This window comes from Carlito syrichta, unplaced genomic scaffold, assembly GCF_000164805.1.
Source record: "Carlito syrichta isolate Samal-C Ts95f unplaced genomic scaffold, Tarsius_syrichta-2.0.1 Scaffold301618, whole genome shotgun sequence".
Classification (NCBI taxonomy): domain Eukaryota; kingdom Metazoa; phylum Chordata; class Mammalia; order Primates; family Tarsiidae; genus Carlito; species Carlito syrichta.
In genome coordinates this window covers 219280-236445 of record NW_007245714.1, presented here as the reverse complement: position 1 = coordinate 236445, position 17166 = coordinate 219280, and the positions used below count along the sequence as shown (strand labels likewise).

Here is a 17166-nt window from a genome sequence, read left to right as displayed (position 1 = left end):
CACCGCAGCCTCGACTCCGGTGATCCTTCCGTCTCAGCCTTCCAAGTAGCAGGAACAACTACAGGCGCGTGCTACCACACCTGGCTAATTTTTTGATTTATTGTAGAGATGAGGTCTTGCCTGCCCAGGCAGGTCTCGAACCCGCGGGCTCAGGCAATCCACTCACTTCAACCTCCCAAAGGCATGGGATTACAGGCTGAGCCACCGAGCCTGGCTGAAATTCTATTGCTTGATGGAGAATTCTTGATGGAGAATTCAGTCATGTGTGGCTACCTTTTCTTTTAGAGTTCTAGTATCAGATATCAAGAAAAAGGTGAAGACTGATGATTAGGGAAGGGACTTAGCTGCTTGATTTAAAGAAAGAAATATGCTGTACATAGACTTGACCAGAAAAAAGTAGGAATGATTCCTTCTCACCACAGGAGGACAGTTTCCCAGTGAATTCCTTGAAGTGCTGAGTCTCTATTCTTTTCATCTTTGTGCTCAATCATTCCAGACTTGAAACTCACTCATGGAACTTTCTATGCCCTCAAGACAGCTTTGATATGTACAAGGGCATCTCTAATAATTGCACTTGGGAGGAGGAGGTGAGGGGACCATTTCCTTCTTCATCTGCAATAGAGTAGTTGCTGAACGAGTTGTTTAGGAATTCTTTATTCTTTCGTTCAAACCTTATTCATTCTTTGAAATACATAGTTTGGTCCACGCATGGTGGCTCACACCTGTAATCCTAGCATTTAAGGAGACTGAAGCATGAGGATTGCTTGAGCCCAGGAATTTGAGTCCACCCTAGGCAGCATAGGGAGAACTCATCTCTACAAAAACAATTAAACAAACAAAACAAACAAAAAATCCCCATAGTTTGGTATGTAAATTATATCTTAATAAAACTGATTTTAAAAAACTACGTATAGTATACTCCAACATCTTTTCCCCTAGACTGGCATGGTTTGGCACACAAAGGCATCTTGGATTGAGTTGACTGTGTGGTCTGGTTGGGTCCCTCTGCAGTGTCTGCTACCTCCTTTGGCACATGTCCTAGAGTGATAATCCTTTTTCCTTTCAGGGTATGCTGCTGGATGTGAACTCAAATCCCCTTCATTCAGAAAATAACTGTTCAAACCTCCAGAAAAACTGTATAAAATCCTCATCAATAAAATGAGAAGCATTGGATGGAATGTTTGGAAATGTTCCCAGGAATGTCCCTAACCATGAGGAAAAACTTCCCAGTCTATAATGTATTTACTCACTCGTCCATAGGAATAGAATTTAAGAGTAAGTCAGAACAAATAGAAGTACTATTAGTATGGAGATTCTGGAGAATGGGTAGCTTGGCTACTACTTTTCAGCAGAGAAGTCAGATAGGAACAACACTATATTAGGGGAACACAGTCCTCTTTCCAAAAGGTTTATATTTAAAAGATTAAAAAAACCAAAGCATGTTTTGATGGGAAACAACATGGCTGATATAAATAAGTAAATATCTAGCAAATGTCTAGATATAAAGTAGATTTTTCTTAGGTTAAAGGAAATATAAAGACCAGGTATGATGGCTCTCTCCTATAATCCCAGCCCTTTAGAATACAGCCAAGGATTGCTTGAGCCCAGGAGTTCAAGACTAATCTAGGCAACATAGTAAGACTTCGCCTATATAAAAAATTAAAGAAATCAGCCAAGCATTGTGGCACATGCCTGTAGTCCCAGCTACTCGGGAGACTGAGGCAGAAGAATTGCTTGAGCCCAGGAGTTGGAGGCTGCAGTGAACTGTGATTGAGCCACTGCATTCCAGCCTGGGCGACAGAGTGAGACTTGACTCAAAAAACAAAATAAGTAATTTTTTTTTCTACTTCAGTTAATAGCAGAGTACTATGTAGCAAACCAACCATTTTACAAATAATACTTGTAAACTCTGGACCAAAACCAAAACAAATCAAAACAAACAAACAAACAAAAACTATATGAAGGCATTGAAAAGTGACCAAAGGAGGCAGAAAATGGAGGAGAATCAACATTTAGAAGAAAGAAAAGACATTGGGTAGGTTTTCCATTTTTTAAAATACCCTTTACCTGAGGGCAGGCTCCAGTAAGCATCATATAGGTAGTTAATGCTCATAGACTTTTTATTTAACATGTTAAGTATTAAGAGTCAGAGTCTGGAACAATCACAACTGGAATGTGAAGGAGAATATTCCAGAAAGGAGAGCGCCACACAAGGGAAACCCTAGTTTATGAATATAAAGTGTTTGAAAACTTGTGTGACATTATGCACGTGCAACACAGATTCTAAGCAGCCCATATAAAGCTAAAAGAATTGAACAAAGATTTCATCTGCTGCCCAACATAGAGGAGATAGAGTTTGGAGTTTGAATTCTGCCAAGTCAACTGTCTACTAAAACAAAAGTCAACATTCTCAAGAAGCATATGACAAGAGTTCAAAGTTCCCACAATTTATCATTCATTCACTAAGTCCAGATACAATTCAAAATTACTAGATATAAGAAGAAACACAGCAGTTTGGGAGGCTGAGGTGAGAGGACTGCCTGAGCCCAGGGGTTCAAGACCAGTCTGGGCAGCTTGGCGAGACCTCATCTCTACAATAAATGAAAAAATTAGCCTGGTGTGGTAGCGTGCCTGTAGTTCTGGCTACTCGAAAGGCTGAGGCCCAAGGATCACCTGAGCCCAGCAGGTTGATGCTGGGGTGGCTGTGAATGTGCCACTGCACTCCAACCTGGGCAACAGGGTGGGCTCCAACTTAAATAAATAAATAAATAAATAAATAAAGGAGAAGAAGAAACAGGAAAATGTGTCCAACATTCAAAGGAAAAGATAATCACTGGAGACCAACTTTAGAATGCCTCATATGTTGTAATTAACAAATAAGGATCTTAAGGTAATTATTTTAACTATACTTAAAGATGTAAGAGAAAGTATGAGTTTAATAAGTGAACATACAGGAAACCTCAGCAGAGAAACAGAAACTATAAAGAAATAGACAAATGGAGTCCAGGCACAGTTGCTCATGTCTATAATCCCAGCACTTTGGGAGGCAGAGGTAAGAGAATTGCCTGAGCCCATGGGGTTTGAGACCAGCTTGGGCAACTTGGTGAGACATCAGCTCTACAATAAATCAAAAAAATTAGCCGAGTGTGGTGGTATGCACCTGTGGTTCCGGTTACTTGGAAGGATGAGGCAGAAGGAATGCCTGAATCCAGAAGGTTGAGGCTGTGGTGGCCGTGATTGTGTCACTACTCTCTAACCTGGGCAACAGAGTGAGACTCTGACAAAAAAAGAAAAGAAAAAAGAAAGAAAGAAGACAAGTGGAAATTCTAGAACTAAATATTGAAATATCTGATGTAAAAAAAAATCACTGAATAAGTTTAACCACAGCACGGAGATAACAGAAGAAACAGTTAGTACCCTTAAAGATAGATCAGTGGAAATTAGCCAGTTTGAAAAAACAGAGAGGAAAGCCTGGAAGAAAATGAGTGGAGCCCTAGAGATTTGTAAACAACATCAAGAAGTTGAAGTATGTGTAAATGAAGTCCAATAAGAAGTGAGAATGACCAAAACTTTAAGAGTTGCCAAAGTGTTTCCAAATTTGCTGAAATATACAAGATTTTGGCCAACTCTAAACAGGATAAGTACAAAGAGAGCCACATCTAGGCATTTTGTAAACAAACTACTGAAAACCAGAATTAAAAAAAAAAAAATCTTCAAAGCAACTGGAGAAAAACAGCACATCGTAGACAAGGCAACAATGGTGCATGTGATAGCTGACTTCAGAAGCCAGAAGACAACAAATCTTTAAAGTGCTGAAAGAAAAAAAAAAACCACCTAGATTTTTATATCTATTTCAGGTTTAGTAAAAGTACAGATGGTTTCCAACTTACAATATTTTGACTTAACAATTTTTTGACTTTATGATAGGTTTATTGGAGTATTAAATACACTTTTAACTTATATTTTTTTACTTATGATGGATTTAGGGGACATAATTCCATAAGTCTAAGAGAATTTTTTTCTAGAATTCTACATCTAACAAAAATATCCCCAGGGAAATGCAACTTAAGACAGCAATGTGATACTATTACACAATGGCTGAAACCCAGAACACTGACACCACCAAATGCAGGTGAGGATGTAAAGCAACAAGAGCTTTCGTTCATTGTGTGTGAGAGTTCAAATGGTAGAATGACTTTGGAAGACAGTTTGGCAGTTTCTTTTTTTTTTGAGTTGGAGTCTCACTCTGCCGCCCAGACGGGAGTGCAGTGGCCGCTCCCGGCCACCGCAGCCTCGACCTGCTGGGCTCCGGTGATCCTTCCGCCTCAGCCTTCCAAGTAGCTGGAACTACAGGCATGCGCTACTACGCCCGGCTGATTTTTTGATTTATTGTAGAGATGAGGTCTCGCCAAGTTGCCCAGGCAGTTTCTTACAGTGCTAAACATACTCTTACCATGTGATCCAGCAACTGCACTCCTTGGTATTTACCCATAGGAGTTGAAAACATATGTCCACACAAAAACATACACACAGATGTTTATAGCAGCTTTATTCATAATTGTCAAAAGCTGGAAGAAACCAAAATGTCTTTCAGTAGGTGAATGGACAAAACAACTGTGGAACCTTAACAATGAAACATTTTTCAGTGCTAAAAAGAAAAGCGTTATCAAGTTATGAAAAGATACAGGAGAAAACTCAAATACATATTACTAAGTAAAAGAAACCAACCTGAAAAGGCTACATAATGAATGATTGCAACTACAATATACACATTCTGGAAAAGGTGAAACAATGGAGTCAGCAAAAAGATCAGTGGTTACCAGGAGTTAGCTGGAAAGGGAGCACAGAGAATGTTTTAGGGCAGTGAAAATATTCTGTATCAAACTTTAATGGTGGATACATGTGATTGTACATTTATCCAAACCCACAGAATGTACAACACTAAGTGAACACTAATGTAAACCATAGACTCTGGGTGGTAATGACGTGTCAGTACAAGTTTGACAATTGCAACATATGTATTACCTGGTGGAGGATACTGGTAATGAGGGGGTCTATGCAAAGTGTAACCTAAACTACTGTTAAAAAATGAAGTCTATTAAACATTTTTTTTTAAGATTTAAAGAAAAGGCATTTAATGATAAATGAAAACTAGAATTCATTGTCAGCAGACCAGCACCACAAAAAAAACCGCTAAAGAAATATAATACTATGTATCAATTGGCACCTTCTATGTTTTATCTGAATTTGTATTTCCCTAGCAAACCCAGAAACAAAGTTTCAAGAGAGATGCTTTATTTGGTAGGTGTTTTGAGCAGAATTGTGCCCTCCTTCACCCAACAAACTCTTGTAAGAAGAGGAATCCTTGTAAGAAGAGGAAATTTGAACACACAAACAGACACCAGACACATGCACACACAGAGAGATGACCGTGTGATGGCACAGGGAGATCCATCTGCAAGTCAAGGAGAGAGACCTTAGGAACCAAATTTGTTTGACACCTTGATCTTGGACTTCCCAGCCTCCAGAACTGTGAGAAAACAAACGACAACTGTCTATAGTACTCAGTCTGTGGTATTTTGTTGTTCACCCCTCATAAACTAATACAGTAGGTAGTCCTAGCAAACATGGTAAATAAGTAGGAAAGTAAGAAAGTGAAAAAAGAGAGGCCAACAGGAGGTGTTATTACAGGTTGAGTGTCCCTAACCCAAACATCTGAAATCCAAAATCTGAAATATTTGATTGCCAACACGACACCACAAGTGGAAAATTCCACACCTGAACTCACATGATGGGTCATAGTCAAAACTTTATTTTATTTTTTGAGTAGGAGTCTCACTCTTGTTGTCCAGGCTGGAGTGCAGTAGCACACTCACAGCCACCCTAACGTCGACCTACTGGGTTCTGGCGATTCTTCATCTCAGCCTCCCAAGTAGCCAGAACTACAGGTGGTGTTACCACACCTGGCTAATTTTTTAATTTTATTGTAGAGATGAGGGCTTGCCAAATTGCCTGGGCTGGTCTCGAACCGGTGTACTCAGGCAATCTACTCACCTTGGCCTCTGAAAGTGCTGGGATTATAGGCTGAACCACTGAGCCTGGCCTAAAACTTTATTTTATGCACAAAATTATTCTTTTTATTTGTTTGTTTGTTTATTTATTTATTTACTTACTTACTTGAGCCAAGGTCTCCATCACTCAGGCTGGAGTGCAGTGGCTTGATCAAAACTGATTGCAGCCTCAACCTCTTTCCTGGGCTCGGGTGATCCTTCTACCTCAGTCTTCTGGGTAGCTGGGACTACAGGCACGCACCACTACACCTGGCTAATTTAAAAATTTTTTTTAGAGGTGAAGTCTCACAATTTTGTTTACACAGGTCTCAAACTCCTGGGCTTAAACAATCCTCCCAAAGTGCTAGGATTACAGGCATAAGCCACCATGCCTGGCCAATAAAATTATTAGAAATATGTATAACATTACCTTCAGCCTATGTCTACAAGTTATATATGAAACATAAATGAATTTCACATTAAATTTGGGTTCATCCCCAAGGTAACTAATTATGTGTATGCAAATGTAATAAAAATTTTTACAAGTGAAATCTGAAACCCTTCTGGCTCAAAGTATTTTAGACAAGTGTAATGAAGATCCAAATCTGGGTAATGTTTACCAATTCCAAAGAAGTCACCTCAGAGATCTAGGCAGGGAGAGACATTGATTTATTACACTTATGGGAGGGTCACCAATGGCAGCCAGTCAGTGACGAAAGCATCTGCACCTTGGGACAGCACAGCAAACAGTTCTATAATCAAGCAAGTTCATTATTCAGATTCCTACACAGTGTTTACAATCACATTGATTAAGAGTGACCAGCCGGGCTTGGTAGCTCAGCCTGTATTCCCAGCACTTTGGGAGGCCAAGGTGAGTGGATTGCCTGAGCCCGTGGGTTCGAGACAAGTCAGGGCAACTTGTTGAGATCTCGTCTCTACAATAAATAAAAAATTAGCCAGGCGTGGCAGTGCGCACCTGTAGTTCTGGTTACTTGAAAGGCTGAGGTGGAAGGATCACTGGAGCCCAGCAGGTCAACGCTGGGGTAGCTGTGAGTGTGCCATTGCACTCCAACCTGGGTGACAGAGTGAGACTCTGACTCAAAAAAAAAAAAAAAAGTGACCACTACATTGTCTTTAGGCTGCTTGGTTACCTGCATCCCATGACTTGATAACCTTGTGACGTGTACAGAAAATATGCATACCCTACAGAGACCAACCTTGGCTGCCCTTGGGGGAGGGGCAGAAAAAAGCCTCTATCTGGAGGAAAGAGACAATATCCCGACAATTACCCCACACTTCAGCCCTACACGGATCTCTTTCCACCTCTACAGTCTTCACATAACATTGATTTTCTGCAAGTTCCCTGAGGTGGACACATAAGTCAAACATGGCATCCATATCCCACATATGCGATAGAGGGCACAGGATCCAAATAGCAAAATCACTATAGGGATTATAATACCTCTATGATATTTTTAAATGCCTTTGCCAGAAGGAGCTTAGTGACCCAAACCACTTGGAAAAGGGGTTTTCAGAAATTTGGCAAACAGCACTGATTTCAGTATTAAGGGTCGTAAGAGCCATAAACACATTATGATCATTGTCAGGAAATGTCTACTCAGCATTTAATTTGAAGTATGGCACAGGTGCCCCCAGCGCGGCATTGAGCATATCTGGGCTATTCTCTTTTGTAATTCCACCTTGCACATTTGTGAAACTTCATCAGGAAAGAGGGCATCTCTGATGTGACCAATGCGGGGAACTCTGAGGAGACCCAGCATGCTGACTTGTGCACGCGGGTGAGAGTCCGCACCCCTTGGAGGAACGTCTTTCCAGAGCAGAGGCTAATGGTAATAAGATAAACGTTTGACAGGAAAAAGCAGAAGTAAATTTCCATTGTCAGTCAAAACACATGCAACATTCCTATTCTGTGACAACACCAGGACACTCTGGGGAGGCCTGCTCAGCCTGGAAGATCATGCTTTCTTAGACCCAGGAGCCCTCCTGTCCATGACATGAAAGGACAGCAAGGGTGTCCTGAATTGCCACATAGAAATGACAATAGTCTCCCTTTTAAGCATTTGAGACACGGGATTATTATACTTAATGGTATTTATTCATTTTCCCAGAACCATAGGATGAATATCTAAATTATGATCAATCCCCTCTTCCTGGGAGCCAGCAGAAAACACCGACCGATTTCAGATTGAACTTCCCAGGGCCAATGGAGAGTATTCTCTCCCGGTACTATGTCCTATGGGGAAGGCAGAAATGGGTTAGTCTCGCTTCCCCAGTTTGGTTGCAATGATGATTTTTGCATCCGGATTTGCATACTCAGGGGCGTTGCCCACGATTGTGTCAGCATGTCCACGGATGCTGAATGGTCAGCCTGAGGTCTCTTGTTGAGACTGCGATTGTTTCATATAATCAGGTTGTCCATCCCTGCAATGAGTGCTGACCTGTGTTTTTTTTTTTTTTTTTTCCTTGAGTTGGAGTCTCACTCTGTCGCCCAGACTGGAGTGCAGTGGCACACTCATGGCCACTCCAGCATCTACCTGCTGGGCTTTAGTGATCCTTCCAACTCAGCCTTCCAAGTAGCCAGAACTATAGGTGTGCTACCGTAATTAATTAGCCCGGCTAATTTTTTGATTTATTGTAGAGACGAGGTTTTGCCAAGTTGCCTGGGTTGGTCTCAAACCTGCCGACTCAGGCAATCCACTTGCCTCAGCATCCCAAAGTGCTGGGATTACAGGCTGAGTCACCAAGCCTTACCAACCTGTTTTTAAAGTGTCCTTAAGCATGCCATTATATCTTTCTATTAGACCAGCACCCGTGGGATTGTAAGGTAGGTGAAATCACCAGTCAATATGCAGCTGCTCAGCCCATTGTTTCACTTGAGTTCCAGTAAAGGGGGTTCCCTGGTCGCTGTCAGTGACTACAGGGGTGACATATGCTGCCAGGAGCTGGGACAGTCCTCTAATGGTTGTAGCTCACTTGCTAGGACAGGCCTGCAGTAGTCTTATAGTAGTATCAACACAAATGGTAGTGAACCAGGCCCTTTCCTACACGGGTAGAGGCAGATATAGACCACTTGCCAGTAGGTCAAAGACTCTTCTAGACATTTTACATGGGCTAGGTGTTTGCCTCATCATTCCCTGGACTCTGCAGGAGAAAGTGCCTGGAGACATGGAAGATGGTGATTTTCCTTTGGAGGATCATGGCATAAATGCCCTGCCACATATATTGGCCCCACAGGGGCTTGTTCATGATTGTCCATTGCTGCTGGGCCCTGTGGCACCCGCAGAGTCAGTCCTTTAAACACCGCCCAACTGTCTGTGCAATTTGTCAGTGGGCCTGGCTCTTTGTATATCACCAACCACACTACTTGCAACTTTGCCCACAGGCTGCTCTGCCCAGTCCCGTCTTCCATTCAGATAGTCTGCTTTTGGCTGGTATGCAACAGCAGGCCATCGAGGGGATTGTCCCTGACACGATCCATCCGTATACCAATCCTCTCCTGGACCCAGTGGGTAATCATTGTTTGCTCTTCTGGTTGCTCACCTGCATTGATGAACGTTATTGGCCCTAGGAGCTGCTGCAGTCCCTGACTTAGAGAACTTGTGAAGAACTTGCTATGCTGCTGGAGATATGCTCATCATTTGGTCAAGGTCATCCTCTGTGTGGCTGGGGTGTGGGGCCTGAGAGAGAGGTCATGGACCCAAAGTGCTATGAGCAGGGCAGTGTGCAGTTACTGAAGCTGGTCTAGTAATTGGCTCTGTTACCAAGAGAGCCTGATATACTGTGTTGAGCTGCTGTTCAATGGGGCTGTAGCAGGTTTTGGCACCTTTTCAGGTCTGTGACCAAAAACCAATGGAAAGTCGAGATTTTCCCTATTTCTGCCAGAGCCTCCAGACATAACCCTCCTGGGTAACATTCACATCCAATGCACAGGGAAGGGATTGGTCTAGAATGCCCAGTGCCTAGATGGCACCCACAGCACTACTGGCAGCACTGAATGCTGTTGCATACCTCTGTCCAGTCCCACTGGGATCATTTTCTCGGCCAGTCTATATAGGGATCGTATGATCTTTGCTAAATGTGGGATAAATGCCCTCCAAGACCCCAACAAGCCCCAAAACTCTTGTAGCTGTCTGGGAAGTGCTGGGCAGGGAAAACCCTGTATCTTATCAGTAACAGCTAATGGCATTACTTTTGTCTTACCAGACCAAATATCCCTTAATAATTTGACAGATAAGCCAGTTCTTTGCTGCTTGTTTTGATTCATCACCCATCCTTTCCCTGCAAATGTTTAATCACCTGAGGAGCCACCTGTTCTAGGTCTGTAAGAGAATCAGAAGTTAGCATGACATCATTTGTATAATGAAATAGAGACACCGTCACCTCCAACTTTCCAAATCTTGAGCGATCATGTCATGATATAATGTAAGGCTGTGCAATACCCCATTGGCTGCACCTCTAACGTCCATTGTTTTCCTTCCCAGGTGAATGCAAACTGGTCTTAACAATCTGCATGAATATCAATACTGAAGAAAGCATCAGCCAAATCCACTACAAAATGGTATGTGCACAGTTGTGTCCCTGGGCACAGCAGTGTACAGAGAAGATACAACTTAATTTAATTCCTGGTAGCTTACCATCATTCTCCAGGTACCATCTGGTTTCCTTACCGGCCATACTGGAGAATTACAGTGGCTGTGAGCAGGGCAGATTATGTTAACCTTTGCCAGTTCCTGTATGGCTTCTCCAATTTCTTTGTGCCCGCTAGTTAAGCGGTCTTGTTTGGTAGACACCACCCACCGTGATGCTGGCATACTTTAACTACCCTTACTCGCAGGCAAAATTTACCAGTACCAGTTTCTTAAACACAACCCTTATAGCACATCAGTTCTCAATATGAACTTCTTGATGGGATATATACACAGCTCCCTGGGGAAGAGATATGGGGGAAAGAGGCAATGTCCGGATAATTATCCACAACAGGTTATACTCAACCTGTATTAACTGTGGAAAATAGCCAATGTGGGTACTCTAGTGTAAAGGCATGAGGGGATATTGCTGAAGGTCATGGTAATGAAGAGGACAAATTTGGAGCCAGGCATATATGGATTCACCCTGACTAGCTCTTTATCTATAGAATAGGAAAAAAAACCCAAAACCTGGTTCATATAAAACCCTTAGCCACTACTCGATATATTTAAGTGTTTAATAATTATCATTATTTTCAAAATAATTTAATTTCATGACAACTCTATGGGATCAATGTAAATGATTATTTGCATTAAAATATCTTCAGTAATTAAAACGATTAAAATTTAAGTTATGTTGGGAATCTTAACCATATTAGTTCTGTATTATGTTTAGTGCAGTGGCTTAGTAAATATTTTACATACTAAATACTTAACAATTATATTATGCATTCAGTCGTAATTCATTTATATACACCTTGATTTACATGTTGATGGGGCAATTATATTTATCTGTGTTCTGAATTTTCCTACTTCTGTAGTTGTACGCTGTATAGTGTAACACATACACATTTTATTAGTGATGCATGTCAGATGTTTTCTTCCTCTAAGTCTCAAGGTTTGGGACTTTCCATGAGTCATAGTCTTGGTGTCTTGTGGTGAAGCGTGACCTTACTGTCTGTCTACTGTCTCCAAGCGTTGCTTTCTTAAATAAGTCTGTAGTTCTCTCAATGCTGACCAGCAGCAAGCTGCCTAGGGGCTGCTGTGGCTGCATTCCTGGAATTGCCCTTGATAGGTCTCCTGGGGCCTCTTGGGACCTGGAGAGTGTTGTGTCATGAAGATGCCAGGTAGTTAAGCAAATTACCTTTAAATATGGAAAACACAGAAGCTCAGAACAGAATTGATCAAAATGGATTATCTTCTTGTTAGCAATAATTAAGGGGAGTACAAGTTTAAATACAGAAGCTCCATCTTCATGTTTTATTTTTTTTTAATTTTTATTTTAAAGATGTGGGGTGCAGTTCGGGGTTAGGTATACAAATGTTCATTACGCAGGTACCCTTGTTGATGAGGTGTGCCCCCCCTTCCCCTGGCAGTTTCCCACTACTGTCAATCCCACCATCTCCCCCCAGCAATTATGATAATTGTTCAAGGTCCACTTAGGAGTGAGAACATGTGATATTCAGTTCTTTGTTTCTGTGAAAGGTCACTCAGTCCATCTTCACATTTTAAAAACAATTCTTAGATCATATAACTGAGGATGAAAAAGCCAATTTACTTTTTAAAAAGTCTGTTCTTTAAGAAAATGTTAATAACACATTTGTAATTGTTTTATTTCTATTAAAAGCACTATAAGCATTTTATTGATTTCAATAAGGGAAAAAGTCAATTTACACATGTATTATAACCAACACTAGAAGGTGGGAGATTTTTTTTTAAAGCCTCATCAGCAAGTGCACCTGCCTAATGAACATTTGTAGACTTAACCCTGAATTGTACCCCATATGTTTAAAATTAAAAAATAAATATAAAAAAGCATTTGATTTAAAATTTCACTCATTCATTAAACAGATTTTTATTAAGCACCAGATATTAGCAGGCACTGGTCTAGATGTTTTAGTTATATCTATGAATAAAAGAAACAGAAAATAAAAATCAAAATTAGTATCCTCACATTTGAAAAAAATCTCAGTAAACAAAATTTCTAAAATTACAAAAGAATGATGAGCAAAAGCAACTCCTTAAATTCAGCAAATGTCAAAGAAATAGTCGTTTAAACCCCTTATGAATCAGGGATAGCCAAATTATTTCCCATTTGGAAAATTGATTTAACAAAGACAAAACACAATTAAAAATAGAAACAAACAGGAATAACAGATAACTAAGAAAATTACCACGAAAATGACTAAGACAATAACAAAACCGAATAGTCAGCCATTTAAAAATTTTAAACTTGTCTAGGCACTATGGTTTACACTTGTAATCCACATTTTGGGAGACTGAGACAGGAGGATCCCTTGAGTTCAGGAGTTTGAACTTAGCCTGGGTAACATAGCAAGAACCCCATCTCTATTTTATTTTTTAAAAATAAATTTAAATATTTTTTAAGAAGCAAAAAATTAAAAACTTAATAATCAACAAGAAATCCCAAGTGATCTATAAATTCATCAGATCCAATGGGACAGGATTCCAGGGATAGAAGGAAAATAAAAGTTAAGATGAGAAAAAAATATAGCAATCATCTGAATGCTCTGATAAGGTCTGTGTCTCCAAGGGTTCTTTTTGGATGCTTGATAGGCCCTTCCTATGTGTTCAGGAATTCAATTTCTTTTATTCAATCACAGCAATCATGTTCTGTCAGATTGCATCATATAAATTAAATTCAGAAGAGATCTACATAAGCCAGACTGATTATGCCACTTTATTAATACCTTTACAGTAGACAAAATCCTCAGACATTCAAGACACCTCTCTCTAGATAAAAAGGGTCTTGGATGATTTAAGGAGGCCTTATCTAGATTGTGAGAGAACTAAAAGTATCATCCTGTGAAAAGTTGTTCATTTAATACATGTACATGGAGCACTTACGGTGTGCCTAGCACTGTACTAAATGCTGAGGATTCAGATTTTAATAAAATTGGTTCAGTCCCCTAAAGAACTCTCAGTCTGATGGGGGCAACACTGAGGAAATAAGAATAATGATACATTATATGGGGTGTAGGAGGTATCAGGGAAGCACGGGAGAGAAAGTGATTATCTGGGAGAATGAGTAATGGCTTCCCAGAGGTGATATTTTAGTTGAATTTAAAGGAGAGACAGTGGAAAAAATTCATTCCAGGCATAGCAGCAAATACAAGGAGGAAATAGCAAATGTTGCTAACATTGTTGTGTGAATTGAGAAGGAAGGGTAGGCCCCATTGTTTCACAGTCATGGGGAGACAAGGAAGAGAACAATACGATCAAACTTGTGTTTTAGAAAGATCCTTCTGGCAATGTTATGGAGGCCATGGGAGCCATGGGGAGTAAAGGAGGGAACAAAGCAGAGCTATTCCAACAGACGAGGCAAAAACTGATAAAAGCCTGATTTAAGACAGTAGAAATCGAAAGGGTGAAAAGCCAGAATGGAGTAACTAGTCAAAGAGCAGCCATTTTAAGCTTTGTCATGCTTCTTTAGCATTTTATTTTAACTTGCCCTTGGTCATTATCAGGGAAGAGAACTGGTTTGCCAGAGGTAGTCAGTGATGATTGTCTTGCAACCCATTAAGCATGCTTCCTACTAACTAAACACTTTTATCCAAAGTATTTGTCTTCCTGCCATAAAGGGCCAAGCTCACCCAATCTATTGTGATCAGCCCTTCTGACCTATGTGACACAGACCACCAGCCCATCCCCATGGCAACAGCTCCTGTGCTTACCTGCCTTTCTCATCTATGTGATTGACTCACCCGTCTGCCTGCCGTCCATCACCTGTGAATGCCTTCCCTGCTCGCCCCCAAAAGAAGTTTTAAAAACATGTGGTCTCAAGCACTAGTCACCAAGTTTTCTTCAGATGTCTGCCCCACTTCTCTCCCTTGAAGTGCCTGCTCTCTCTTTTTTAAATCTATTTTTTAAATAAACTGTCTTTCTCAATCTAATATCTGTGCAATTCTTTGTATCTTACCCGCAGCCCTGGCCCACAGACCTAACAGGAATTAAAATCTTTTCTTCTTGTTGTTGAGGTCTCACTCTGTCACTCAGGCTGGAGTGCAGTGGTGCTATCATGGCTCACTGCAGTTTTGACTGACTGGGCTCAGGTGGGCCTTCCATCTCAGTCTCCCAAGAAGCTGGGACTACAAGCACGTGTCACCATGCCTAACTAATTTTTAATTTATTTTTACTTTTTGTAGAGTCTGAGGTCTCACTATGCCCAGGTTGGTCTCAAACTTCTGGGTTTGATCATTCTCCTCGCCTTGGCCTCTCAAAGTGCTGGGATTACAGGCATGAGCCACCATATCTCACCAAAATCTATGGGATTTTACAGTTGGTCCTGAGCATGACTGAGTGCTCAGCTAAAGAACCCCCCCCCTCGCCTTTTTTTGCTTTTGGAACAGTGTTGGATATATATCAATGAATATTTCTGCATTGATTCTCCTTTTTCTCAAATCTATTCAAACAACCAGCAAACAATTCAATGTGCTTTTCTCTTATTAGACATTAGATTTCTGTTTACCTGATGGAATTCAGGAGATAACCTAAATCCCTGGCAAGATTTTAAGAGGTAATAGGCTATAAAATATTAAATTTACCTATTAAATATTGAAGTCTAACAATCACCTAACCAGGTAGTAGGAAACCGAGGCCTTGTGTTAAACCAGGATTTCTCAGGAGTTTAGGACTGGTAAGGGGATGAACAATTAGATAATGCTGGCTCTTAAAAACTAAGGAGAAGAAAATAGGATTTCTTGAACAGTGGAGAACCAGGTTTGACACCCACTGAGTTATACAACCTTTATCAAGAAGAATATGGGAACTTTTACTAAGAGCCAACAGAATTTGGGGTCCCCGGTTATGTAACAGATAATTTATATGTATTTTTACACATGTCAATAAGTTTGAACACTACTGATTCTAGTTAACCCAGATGCCGTAAAATTGATGTCCCATCAGGAAGACACATTTCAGATGTAGGGCAGCAGCATTCCTTCGTACTTGTTTAAGAATGTCCTTCCTGCTGGGCTCAGTGGCTCAGCCTGTAATCCGTGCCTTTGGGAGGCTGAGGTGAGTGGATTGCCTGAGCCCACGGGTTCGAGACCCGCCTGGGCAGGCGAGACCTCATCTCTACAATAAATAAAAAATTAGCCGGGTGTGGTAGTGCGCACCTGTAGTTCCAGCTACTTGGAAGGCTGAGGCGGAAGGATTGCCGGAGCCCAGCAGGCGAGGCTGCGGTGGCCGGGAGCGGCCACTGCACTCCAGTCTGAGCGACGGAGTGAGACTTCAACTCAAAAAAAAAAAAAGCATGTGCTTCCTTAAGCAATCAATGAATAGCTTCAAATTTTAGAGTTCAAATTCTAAAATACATGTGTTCATAGGCCACTGAAATAGCCTCAGTATATAGAAAACTACATAGGCTGGGTGAGGTGGCTCAGGGTTATAATGTCAGGACTTTGAAAGACTGGGGTAGGAGGGTTGCTTGAGGCCTGGAGTTCAAGACAAGCCTGGGCAACACAGGCAGACATCAACTCAAAATTTTCTAAGGTTACTATGTGACTTGTTTTGTAATAAAAAGCCTTTATTTTAAACGAAAACTAAAATTAGATAATGCTTATATTTTTAAAGTAAATTCTAAAAACAAAGTGTGATTTATTTAAAAACCATAAGTAGGCAAGGGAATAAGCAGGAAGCTTTGCTTAGTTTGTTAATAAGACCAAGTAAATCTGTGTGCTGTGACTCACACGTGTAATCCCAGTACTTTGGGAGGCCTAGGTGGTTGGATCACTTGAGCCCAGGAGTTCAAGACCAGCAAAGGCAAGACCTTGCCTCTAAAAAAACAAAACAACAACAACAACAACAACAACAAAAGCCAAACATTAGCATGTGCCTGTGGTCCCAGCTATTTGGGAGACTGAGGTGGAAGAATTGCCTTGATCCAGGAGATTGAGGCTGTGGTAAACTGTGATTGTGCCACTGTACTACAGCTTTGGGGACAGAATGAGACTCTAACTAAAAAAAAAAAAAAAAAAAGACCAAGTAAGTGAATGTGATCAATAAACAGCTACAGTACTAGGTAAATATCTACATGCTTGATATAAGTGGGGACGTCTTCTTGGTTGAGAGGGGACTACTTTCTTTACTAGAAAAGAAACACTGTGGTTGGGTGTAGTGGCCATGCCTGTAAACCTAGTGACTAGGGAGTCCAAAGCAGGAGGATTGTTTGAACTCAGGAATTTTAGGATGCAGTGAGCAAAGATCGTGCCACTGCACTCCAGCCTGGGTGACAGCACACTACTCAGTCTCAAAAAAGAAATAAAGAAGAAAAAGAAGAAAGGAAAGAAATGTAGTAGAAACTCCTGCTACTGCTGTGTGGTATGTAGAGTAGCTGTCATTTTTCCTTCTTCCAAGCTTTCAAGCCCCCAGCATGTACAAAAAGGAAC

At 40.9% G+C, this 17166-nt stretch overlaps 1 long non-coding RNA gene across 2 annotated transcripts in view; it reads left to right on the top strand.

Annotated features, from left to right (window-relative positions):
- The window catches only part of LOC103257209, a 42388-nt gene extending 27718 nt beyond the window's left edge, over positions 1 to 14670 (top strand). Inside the window, exons 3-4 of one of the 2 annotated variants that reach the window (XR_504117.2) lie at positions 10553 to 10629; positions 14359 to 14670. This is a non-coding gene — a long non-coding RNA (uncharacterized LOC103257209). Of the gene's footprint in view, positions 1 to 10552; positions 10630 to 14336 lie in introns of both variants that reach the window. The other variant, XR_002481800.1, reaches the window with a different exon arrangement.
- Positions 14671 to 17166: the final 2496 nt, after the last annotated feature.